Source organism: Vulpes lagopus, chromosome 20 (genome assembly GCF_018345385.1).
Source record: "Vulpes lagopus strain Blue_001 chromosome 20, ASM1834538v1, whole genome shotgun sequence".
Lineage (NCBI taxonomy): Eukaryota > Metazoa > Chordata > Mammalia > Carnivora > Canidae > Vulpes > Vulpes lagopus.
The window spans coordinates 10686156-10697263 of NC_054843.1; the positions used below are offsets into that span (position 1 = coordinate 10686156).

At 42.4% G+C, this 11108-nt stretch overlaps 1 pseudogene; it reads left to right on the plus strand.

Moving 5' to 3' along the window:
• Positions 1–663: 663 nt before the first annotated feature.
• Positions 664–893, plus strand: LOC121479298 (annotated as a pseudogene).
• The last annotated feature ends 10215 nt before the right edge of the window (positions 894–11108 follow it).

Sequence of the window (11108 nt, forward strand, 5' to 3'; positions counted from 1 at the left end):
CTGTCAAACCTCTACCACTGGGATAGATCGAAGATACTTCTGATTCCGTTAGATGTTGCATTTGCCTGCAAGTAACAGAAACTCCCAAAATATCAACTTAAACAAATTAAGTGGGTCTTTTTCTCTAGCGTAAGAAAGTCCAGCGGCAAGCAGGTCAGGACTTGTAGGACAAATGCACAACACCATCTAGAACTTGCTGTTATGTCTAGCTTTCTGTTTGCCTAGCCTTAGTTCATTATCACCTCATGGCTACAAGATGGCAGTGTCACCTCCAGCATTGCATCAGCATTCCAAGCAGAAAAAAAAAAAAAGATAAGGACAGAGGACAAAGGTACATGCCAATTTATTCCCCTCCCTCCATCTTTTTTTTTTTTTTTCCTGTCTTCTTTTAAAGAGCGTTCCTGGAAGCCCCGCCCCACCACATCCACTTTCATCTCATTAGCCAGAACTACTGTAGGGCCACCTGTAGCTAAAAATATAGAATTTTAGCTGGATGCATTGCAATCCTAAGAAAAAGAAAAATGATGCCGCCCCTTCCACCATTTCTCTGGCAGGTCTCTTTGCCAATATTGCAAAATGCATTCTTCCAGATTAGAAGAGCCAGCTTTCTGAGTCATTGGCCATCCAGGTCAGGGTGGCCTGAGCCGGTGGTCTTGCGCTGAGATGCTTCAAAGTCTTATTTAAAACGTTTGGATCTCTATGAAGCCCCACAATATGCAAGTTTATGAGGAGATTTAGATAGGAATAGGGTTGATGGGCCTCATTGTTTATAAAATCAGGAGTGCAAAAAAAATAAAAATAAAAATAAAAAATAAAATAAAATCAGGAGTGCTGAGAAAAGAGGTAAAGCTTTGAAAGCTTTGAGTCCTGCACCGGCTCATGGTCATCATTAACCAGCTCTACGTAGGGCACGTATAAAAGGGATCATCAGTCCAGCCGTAAGTTTCAGCAAGCTCTGTTAGATGGGAAGGAGCGGTGCTATACACTCGTGGAAGGGCCATTTCCTTTGTGGTGTGAATACGTGTGTCTGGGAGACACCACTGCCTGGTGCACGTGCTCCTCCGTCAGGTCCCCCATGCGCCTGTCCTGGTCTGAGTAGATCTTTGGAACACAGCACGTACGGTCAAGTCTACTGAGCCATCCATTCCTTAGAAAACCGGAAGAATCAAAGATAAATATCTCGACTATCATAAGAGTTGGAGATCAGATCTAGGCATGCACACTTCTCACGTTCAATAAATATTTGTTAAACAGGAAAAGAAAAGATTAGAAGAGCTACATAGTTAATATTACTGGGATGTTTCTGCGAGTGTGATGTGTGGTTATGTCACAGAGAAGCTTCGACTCATCATCTTAAGGAAAACACCAAACTTCTTCAGAACGACTAATTGACCCCACAAGGAGCATGTATCCCAGGCTTTCATCTGCCAGAACAACCCAACTATCAAAATTCATCCACCAATTTCCCAAGCCATTCCCCAAGGACCTGGAATGTCACAAGGGAGACAGGCAAAATTCTATCCAGAGCTCATAGCACCTCTGCATGTAGGAGCTAGAAAGACCCCTCTCCTTCCTCTTTCTTTTATTTTTTTAATATTTATTTATTTATTTATTTATTTATTTATTTATTTATTTATTTTAGACATGGGGGTGGGCAGAGACACAGGAGGAGGGAGAAGCAGGCTCCATGCCAGGAGCCTGACGTGGGACTCCATCCCAGGACTCCAGGATTGCGCCCTGGGCCAAAGGCAGGCACTAAACCCCTGAGCCACCCAGGGATCCCCATCCTTCCTCTTTCTTTTCGGAAAGAAGACCCCTCTTCTTTCAGGAAGAAGCAGAAGAGCTTATGCTTCTAAAGAAACAAGATGCTTTTAAATCAGTCTACATATGTATCTGGGTTATATATGTCGCCCCCTGTGTGGATTAGTAAGGCTTAGCGGTAGCGTCTTGCATTAGGGTGGTACCTTTGTTAGGACTGATGAGCCAGTATTAATACATTATTATTATTACCTGGAGTCCATAGTTTACCTCAGGATTCATCTCTGTGTAGTATATTCTGTGGGCTTGAACAAATGCATAAAGACATATAGCCACCAGTATAGTATCATCACAGAGTAGTTTAACTGCCCTAAAAATACCCTGTGCTCCACCTATCTCCTCCCTCCCCTAAACTCCTGACAACCACTGATCTTTGCACTGTCCCCATAGCTTTACCTTTTCCAGAACGTCATAGAGTTGGAGTCATACAGCATGTAGCCTTCTCAGATTGACTTCTTCCCTTAATAATATGCATTTAAGTTTTTTCTAGATCTTTTCATAACTTGATAGCTAATTTCTTTTCATCACTGAATAATATTCTACTGTCTGGATGCACCATAGTTTACTTCTCCATTCACCTACTGAAGGTTATCTTGGTTGCTTCTACTTCTTGGCAATTATGAGTAAAGCTGCTGCAAATGCCCCTGTGCAGGTTATTGCATGGACATAAGTTTTCAGCTCCTTTGGGGAAACATCAAGGAGTGCAATTGCTGGATTAGGTGGTAAGAGTATGTTTAGTTTTATAAGAAACTGTCAAACCAACTTCCAAAGTTGCTGTACCATTTTGCATTGCAACCAACAATGAATGATAGTTTCTATTACTCCACATCCTGGTCGCCATTTGATGCTGTAAGTGTCAGTATTTTTTAAACTCATCCATCCAATAAATATTTAATCTGAACCTAATTAATGTCACACACAGAGACACTCAATCTCTTACATTGCTTAGAGTTCAAAATACCTTTAGGTTGAAAGTGGAAAGTTTTGGAAAGTACCGCATCTTTTTGATCAATGGCTCTTAAACTTTAATTGGCATCTGAATCACTCGGAGGGCTTGTTAAAACATAGATTGTAGTGGGCAGGGGAAGAGGCAGGGCTCACCTCCCAAATTTTTGATTCAATAGATCTGGGATGGGACCCAAGAATTTGTCCTTCTAACAAGTTCCCAGATGCTGCTGCTGCTGTTGGTCCAGGGACCACACCTTGAGAATCATTTCTCCTTAGGTAAAAGAAAAACATCAAATGGAACTACAATACACTCCCTCAGGTATTAAAACACACACACACACACACACACACACACACACACACCAAATGGGACAACCACAGCCTCCATATCAGGTTCTGTTTTAGGGCTTCTGAGATACACCTAACCCAAGGGCAAGTTCATAACATCTATGTTTTGTCTGCTCTTAAAAGATCTCAAGCCTCTCTTTAGAGGTTTAGCTTAAATACTGTAACAAAATAGAACAGAAAACCATTTGTTAGGTATATTGCCCCTGAGTAGGGGAGCAGCTCTGAGGTGGGGAAGCCTCGCACGAGGATCCCTTCTGGAACATGAAGCAGATGTTGTTGGAGGCTGTGCTAATGCATTTTGATGAGCACGACTCATTTTGCAGCAGATGTCCTACCTCCTCATGCTAGAACTTGTGCTGAACCACAAAATACCAGATGACCCCAAGACCCTGAGTATATATGGTTTACTTCTCAAAGGCAATGTCATCTGGGACAGATGGGAATCTGTTACCCCAGCAGTCAGGTTATTCCACCGCTATGTCTTGGTTTTTACCCTTACAATTTTATTAATTATAGCCTCTTCTGCATTTCTGTCCTGGGAACCAGCTACCATTCTAGGACAATGTTGTCCCAAGAGAGACACTAGCTGTCATTACTACTCTGCTTGCCAGCATTTGCAGTGCCTGACCATGCCAGATGATTTGCCAGGCAAGCTATAGGTCTTCTCTGTAGTCTTTCCAAAGGCTCCTTCCTGTTAGCATCACCATCCCCAGTTTACAGATGGAGAAATTGAGGTTCAGTGCAAGTAAACCACTCATTCCAGGTCATATAGCTAGTAAGTGGCAGAGCCAGAATTCAAACTCAGGTCAGACTAATATTACAGATTCTCATATAGAAGGGTAGATATGAGCAGAGCAACTAAGATATAGACCTAGAAGACAGGAGGTAAAGTTTAGAGTCAAGAACAAAGACTTCGGGACACTTGGGGGGCTCAGCGATTGAGCATCTGCCTTCGGCTCAAGGCATGATCCTGGGTCTGGGAATCAAGTCCTGCATTGGGCTCCCTGCAAAGAGCCTGCTTCTCACTCTATGTCTCTGCCTCTCTCTCTCTCTCTCTCTCTCTCTCTATCTCTATCTCTATCTCTATCTCTATCTCTCTCATGAATGAATAAATAAAATCTTTAAAAAAAAAAAAGAACAAAAACTTCTGTGAGACATATCTCCAGTTGGAAGTCTCCTTCCGCCTTCCAATTACTATGGACCTCTATTCATATTCCATGGGAAGCACTTCTCTTGGACCCTAGATTAGTAGCATTATTTGTATTTCATTTGTCTTGTCTGCCGGGAGTCTCGTCCAAAGTTGGAGCTGTGAAAAGTTTATGTTTAGGAGAAGGGTGGATGGACTAAAATAAGCGGCCAAACTAAGTACATCCAGCATATAGATCTTGGTTTCTTAAACTGTTCTCCAATATAAGGATCCAGCAATTCTTGGAAAAATGGCTGAATCTAGGACTGGAGCAGGACATATACAAGATGAGCCTGGGACATAGTATAATGCCAGAAACTAAGAGAGTGTTCCTCCAGAAAAGAAGAAAAACAAGCTCACAGTGATGAAGGGTTGTCAAAGGAACACAGGAACCCACTGAAAGAGTCTCCATTGATGAAAGCTGGACAATTTAAACAACAAAATAAAGTACTATTGGACTATAATCCAAAGAAAAGAATCAACATCTATAAATCCATTGTGATATTAATAGCTGATTGAATAAACAAGTAAAAAGAATAAACAAATCTCCAACACAGAAAAATCTCAGATAATTTGTGTAGATATTCCAACCCTCAAGGTGGTAGGGCATAACTTGCTATCCCTTAAGTTTGGGCTCCACATTGTGACTTCCTTCCAAAGAGGACGATATGGAAAGAGAGAGAAAATAATAACGTTATGGTGAAATCCAACAAACACTCTCTCAACAAGGTGATTAAAGTCAACACCCACAATGATAAGTCAAGTTGATAGTATGTGCCCTGGGAAAGGCTTAATAAACATGACACTATACTTTTGTGTCTTCCTCCCCAAAACTCATAACACCCATCTAATCATGAGGGAAAAAAAACATCCTGATTGAGAGACATGCTACAAAATTACTGAGCAATATTTCTCAAAACTGTCAAAGTCCTCAAAACCAAGGAAGTCTGAAAACTGTCACAGTCAAGAAGAGCCTAGGGAGACACAATGACTAAATGTGGTATTCTGGATGGAATCCTGGAACAGAAAAAGGGCATTAGGGGGAAAAAAACAGGAAATGTTAATAAAGTATAGACTTTAATTAGTAAGAATGTATCAGTACTGGTTTATTCATTGAAACAATTGCATCATATTAATAAAAGATGTTAATAATAGAGAAAAGTGGGTGTGGTGGGTGTGGGGTATATGGGAACTCTCTGTACTATGTTTGCACATTTTCTGTAAATCTAAAACTATTAAAAATGTTAAAGTTTATGTTTTTAAAAGGATATATCTTTCTCTTAAGTAGGTGACATTCCAGATTGATTATCTACTTGAATGGATGAGGGGAGCCGTATAGAAAAAGAAAAGCAAAGCAAAGCTATTTATAGTTCTCAACATGAATGGTCTTCACATTAAGGATGCATTTGATTCATGGATTATTATTCTAATAACTATTACTATGTTTTCTTGGTCACATTGGGTCAATCTATTAGCTGCATGGTATAGGTTAGCAAAATTACCCAAAGGCGTATATTTTTCCTTGGAGAGAGCCAGGATAGCTTAATAAGGAGTCTCCATCCAGTTTCACAAGACCATTCCAGAGAAGGACTTCTGAAAGGTGTGGTCTCCTTCGCAAGGGCTCTCAAAGGGCTCTTAGTTCCATTTCTAACCTCCAGCAGAACCACAACACTGTCCCGAACAGCCACAGTAAGTTGATGGCCAAGCATAATGGTTTCTGATCAAGGTCTGCACTTGCCTTATCTGTGTTTTGAGGATCATGGCTTATCACACTCAAGCAACTACATGGTTCATTTGAAAAGATGCACTACAGTAGGTGGCCAAGGCAATGGGCCAGAGTTTCCATAGTTCCATGAGTTCCATATTTGACAGCAAGGGGTCAGTCCTTCCATATTCCTAAGGGGGGTGATATGTGAGTCAACTCCATCCTTCCTCCTTGCCCTACACTGATCACAGGGAAACTGATCCCTGCAGAATGTATTTTCCAGGCTTCCAGGTGACGTTAGCTAAGGGGCAGCATTGGCAGGAGACTGAAGAATGGGAAGAAGGGAAAAGCCAGGGTGTCTCTCCCCTCCTGTCTCTGCCTCACAGGGCATCTCAGCAGGGGCTGCATCTCCTACATGGCTCCAGCTCCCACTATGTGGTACCCTGGATGGATCCAGGACCCACAGGACCCACAGGACCACCAGAATTGCTGAGTGATCCAGCTTCCCACTCCAGCAACACTCCTTCTTCTTCTAACTCCCCAGTTTAGGGGACTAGTGGCCTCTTGCTGTTGCCGACTTCTGGATTCCCCCACTGCCCTCTATTTGGCTTCTCAGAGATCTCATCACCTACATAACGAATTTCCTCTGTTAAATACTTTCTATTTAAAATACTTAGAGTGGATATTGATTTCCTGATTAAACTCGGCAATGTCTTAAGACTAGATTTTTTTTTCGTTCTCATCCTGATCAAGAAAAGGAGACACACACACACACACACACACACACACACATGCACACGCACACATGTATACTTTGTTGTTTTTTTTTTTATTTATGATAGTCACACAGAGAGAGAGAGAGAGGCAGAGACATAGGCAGAGGGAGAAGCAGACTCCATGCACTGGGAGCCCAACGTGGGATTCGATCCCGGGTCTCCAGGATCGCACCCTGGGCCGAAGGCAGGCGCTAAACCGCTGCACCACCCAGGGATCCCCACATGTATACTTTGAAAACACTTTGCATCTTTCTTCCTTATCTTGTAAGAATTCATGTTTATTAGGAGCAATTTGCTGAACAGGTGGATTCCTATCACTATCATCAAGTAGGGAAGTTGTAGAGGACCTGCGAGGATGATCTAGAGAAGTTTGATTCAACTTCCTATGACCTCCTGGCCCAACACCACCCGCAAAATCATTATAGGAATCTCCTCTAAAACTAACAAAGTTTTTGGCTACACACTTTCAGTACTCTCCATGCTCACACAGTGAAGGAAGCAATGATCTTTGCTCCCCGTGAGGTCTCAGGGGTGCATCCTGGTATTTCTAGGTTAACTAGATGAACTACAAAGAGCACTTCCTTGTTGGCTAAAGAAGAAAGATGTTGTGGCTGTAGATTAATACTGGCATCTTCCTCTGGTCTAATTGACTTCATGTGGTCCCTAGATGCGGTGGCTTGGGGTGTTTAGAGAGGGTTGTTTTATAATGATTAAGGACTATTTAGTTGAGGATCTATTTATTACTTTGGGGCAGGTTGGCTTTCATCTGTTTTCATTGCTGTTCAATGTAATAGATTTTACCTAAGTTAACCAGATAGTTTAAAACTAAAAAGTTCACTTTGGGGGGAGGGGCATGTAGGGGGCACAGTCGTTTAAGCATCGACACTTGGTTTCAGCTCAGGTTGCAATCTCAGGGTTGTGAGATTGAGCCCCGAGTCAGGCTCCACACTCAGCACAGAATCTGCTTGAAATTCTCCCTTTCTCTCTCCCTTTGTCCTTTCTGCTCATACTCTCTCTCTCAAATTAATAAATAAATCTTTTTAAAAATTCACTTGGTCCTGAAACAAAGCAATTTGGATCTACCCATATTTATTCAAAAATGATCTGCGCTTAATCGGACTCCTTGCTAAACTGATCTAACATCAGTGTCCTTTCAGCAACAAACATTCTAGATTTATGCATAGTGTAAATTTCAGAAAGCATTTTCCTTGAGGACCGGGTAACTTTTGAGTGATCAAGTACACAGGAATCAGTTTATGAATATACAAGACATACATATTCATGGAAGATCATGAACAGCTTCACTAAACGGCTTTTTTTTTGCCACTTAAAAACTGTTTGCCTCAGAAAAATGAGAAGTGCCACAAAATGAGTTTTATTGTTGTTCTTTTGCTTTTATCAACATGCTGCAATCACATGTATTGAAGGACAAATTCTTCCCAGAAGACACAGAGAAGCAACTTCTTAGAAATACTGTTCGTGGGCAGATGATAACCATAACTGCGAAAGGACAAGACACATGTATCAATCAGCAAAAGCAAAAGCAAAGGCTTAAAGTAGTCTCTGTCTTTGGCAGTTCGAACTCCCCCTGCAATAAATAGACACACAGTTAAACTAAGGCCATTAGCAAAAGGAAACCACTCTTATTCTCCACTGCCCCAATGTGCTGTGATGGATTAAAAATATATGAAGGATTTTTTACACCCAATGGCTCACAACTCTGGGGGATAGGAGGATTGCCTGGCAGGTTGATACAAAGCAGATTCTTGGCTGTAGTTCACACGTACTGGGTAGATGATTAGGAGACCAGTAATCTACAGTTGAAACGGGTCCCCTTGATTTCTGGTACAGAAGGGTCTTCAGATCATGTTTTGAGAAATGCTAGAAGGCACACTACTCAGGAGAAGACACAGCCCCAACCCTTGAACATCATATGTTTGGAATATCTCACTTTTAACTTGACAGGAGCCACCACAGGAGCGCTGTAGTGGGATTTGCTGATAGAGGGAACGTACAGAAGGGCTGGGACAAAATGTTCCTTACTTGGTCCGTGTCTGGTGGTTCCTTGATGCCTTTGCTTGTGTGATCCTCTTGTGGGAATACCTCAAGCACTTCATTCACTTTCCTTCCTTGTGCCCTTTTCCGAGGAGGGAGAGGTCATTCAAAGAACAAATCCTTGGCCTTCCTCACCAGAATCCCTGGGGAGATCCAGCAAGTATTCTTTAGAGAGTGGCTGGCACCCTGCGCAGGCCCGGGGGTCTCTTCCAGCCAGTGCCTGGAGAAGGTTTGACATCTGGGCCAAATCTGGAATGGGTTTCTGAAAGCCAATATTGGAGCATTTGTGATTGAGACCTGCCAAATCACGTGCCAGGAATATCTAGTTCCTTCCCCATGAAGAGTGGCAGTGTTTAATGAAGAAACACAGCTCTGAAAGTTGAGACATTCCATGCATTATCCATATCCATTAAAATGGGAACAAAACCCCAGGAAATGCAGACGCCTCCCATCAGCAATGCTTCACCTTTTTCCCCTGGTTACTTAGTATAAATGCCAGGAAGCTATTCTACAAGAACATGCCACGTGGCTGCGTCTGCCAGTCCCACTGTCCCCTTTCTTCTTGTCCAGCCTGGTGCTAGGCAGTGGGAGGAGAGGTGTGGGGGTGGCAAATTAAACAAAACCTTTAAAAACAAGATTCTGGCTGGGACTTCCACCACACAGATTACCAAGTGGATAGGCATTTTATTTTGCTAAATGAAAGGGCTAGTTTGTATCTTCCCTGGATCATTTTCTAACCTAACTGCAGTGGAAACATTCTCAGAAAGAAAGACTTTCTTGTTTGTTTGCCCTTCATATTGCCACTGGTCGTCCCACACGTAGAACTTGGGCAGTGATTTGCTTCTGCTTGGCCACCAGACCAGCTAGCAGACTTCTTGAGGGATTGACCAACGCCAGTGTTTCATTAGGTCACAGTCAACTCAGAAGCCCTTGGGAGCGTCAAGCTGAAAGGTAGACCACATTGCAAGCCCATCTTCTGTGGATAGAAATGGTTCCTTTCACTGGCTCCTTGCAAGCAGGGAGCTGTAGCTAAATGCGTATGATCTACAGAGTGGTCCTTTGCTTGTTGGGGGTTTTGCTTTTGCTCTTAGGCATGGAGCAGTTTTCCTCTCAAAAGAAGCCATGAAAGGATAGCTCCCCAAGAACCACGGGGAATCCCCAACAACCAGTGGGTGACTGAATCTCAAACTTCAGTTTCTTTGTCATCCAGGTACAGGTAAGGGAGTGGGGTGTGGCCAGTATCTGCCTCTCCGGAAATGTGAAAAGACCTAGGCGTTGACTAACCCCACCCCCCCCACACACACCCCAATCTTCCTTCCTCTGGCCGCAGCTGTGTGCAGACACAGACCAACCCTGGGAAGCATTTGTTTCTCAGTTTGCTCCTACCCACGTGACTGCTGGCAAGTTTCTGAGCTATTCTGAGCCTCCTTTTCTCAACTGATAAAATAGGCATAGAGAATCCCTCAAAGAATATGGAGGTGAGCCCAGTGAGGGAGACATTGTAAAAGGGGTCTAAAGGATGGCTCTTCCTTTTCATTTTGTCGTCCTTCCATGGGAGGGGATAGAGTCGAGGATGGGAAGGAGGTGTGGTTGTTGGCTTGGCACTTGGAAGATCTCTTCATTAGTGAAACTTTAGGGTGTCCTCCTCCTAGCCACATTTGTAGTGACGCTTCAGCTGCCTATCGGCCGAGATCTGACTATCTCGATGTAAGAGCCCTGCGCACAGTCCGGAGCTGACCTTCCATGCAGTCTCTTTGATGGCATTGATGATGAAACCACTTCCTGTGTAGAAGAATATAGTCATGGTTCTCACTGAAATGACCTAATTTCCCGGGAATCATCTTTATACCTCTTTTACCATCTTTTACATTCAAAATACAGTGAATGTAAACAAAAACCAATTTTTAAAATAGTCATAGAAAAAAAATCAAATAGTCATAGATAGGACTTTAAGGGATCTCTAATACCTCTGAAATTATATGAATGTGTGTGCATACTTGTGTGAAGAACGGTGTCTCCAAAGGGAGACTCTATAGCTGCACTTCCTATAAAAATATAATGTGAGCCATGTATGCAATTTAAAAGTTTCTAGTAGCTGCACTAAAAAAGTAAATAAATTAATTCTAATAACATATTCTCTTTAATCCAATATATCCAAAGTACTATTGTTTGTACATGTAACCAATATAAAAAATTGTGCAATATTTTACATTGTTTCCTCTTTTTTTACTAAGTTCGCATTCTAGTGTGTGTCTCCATTCAGACTAGCCTT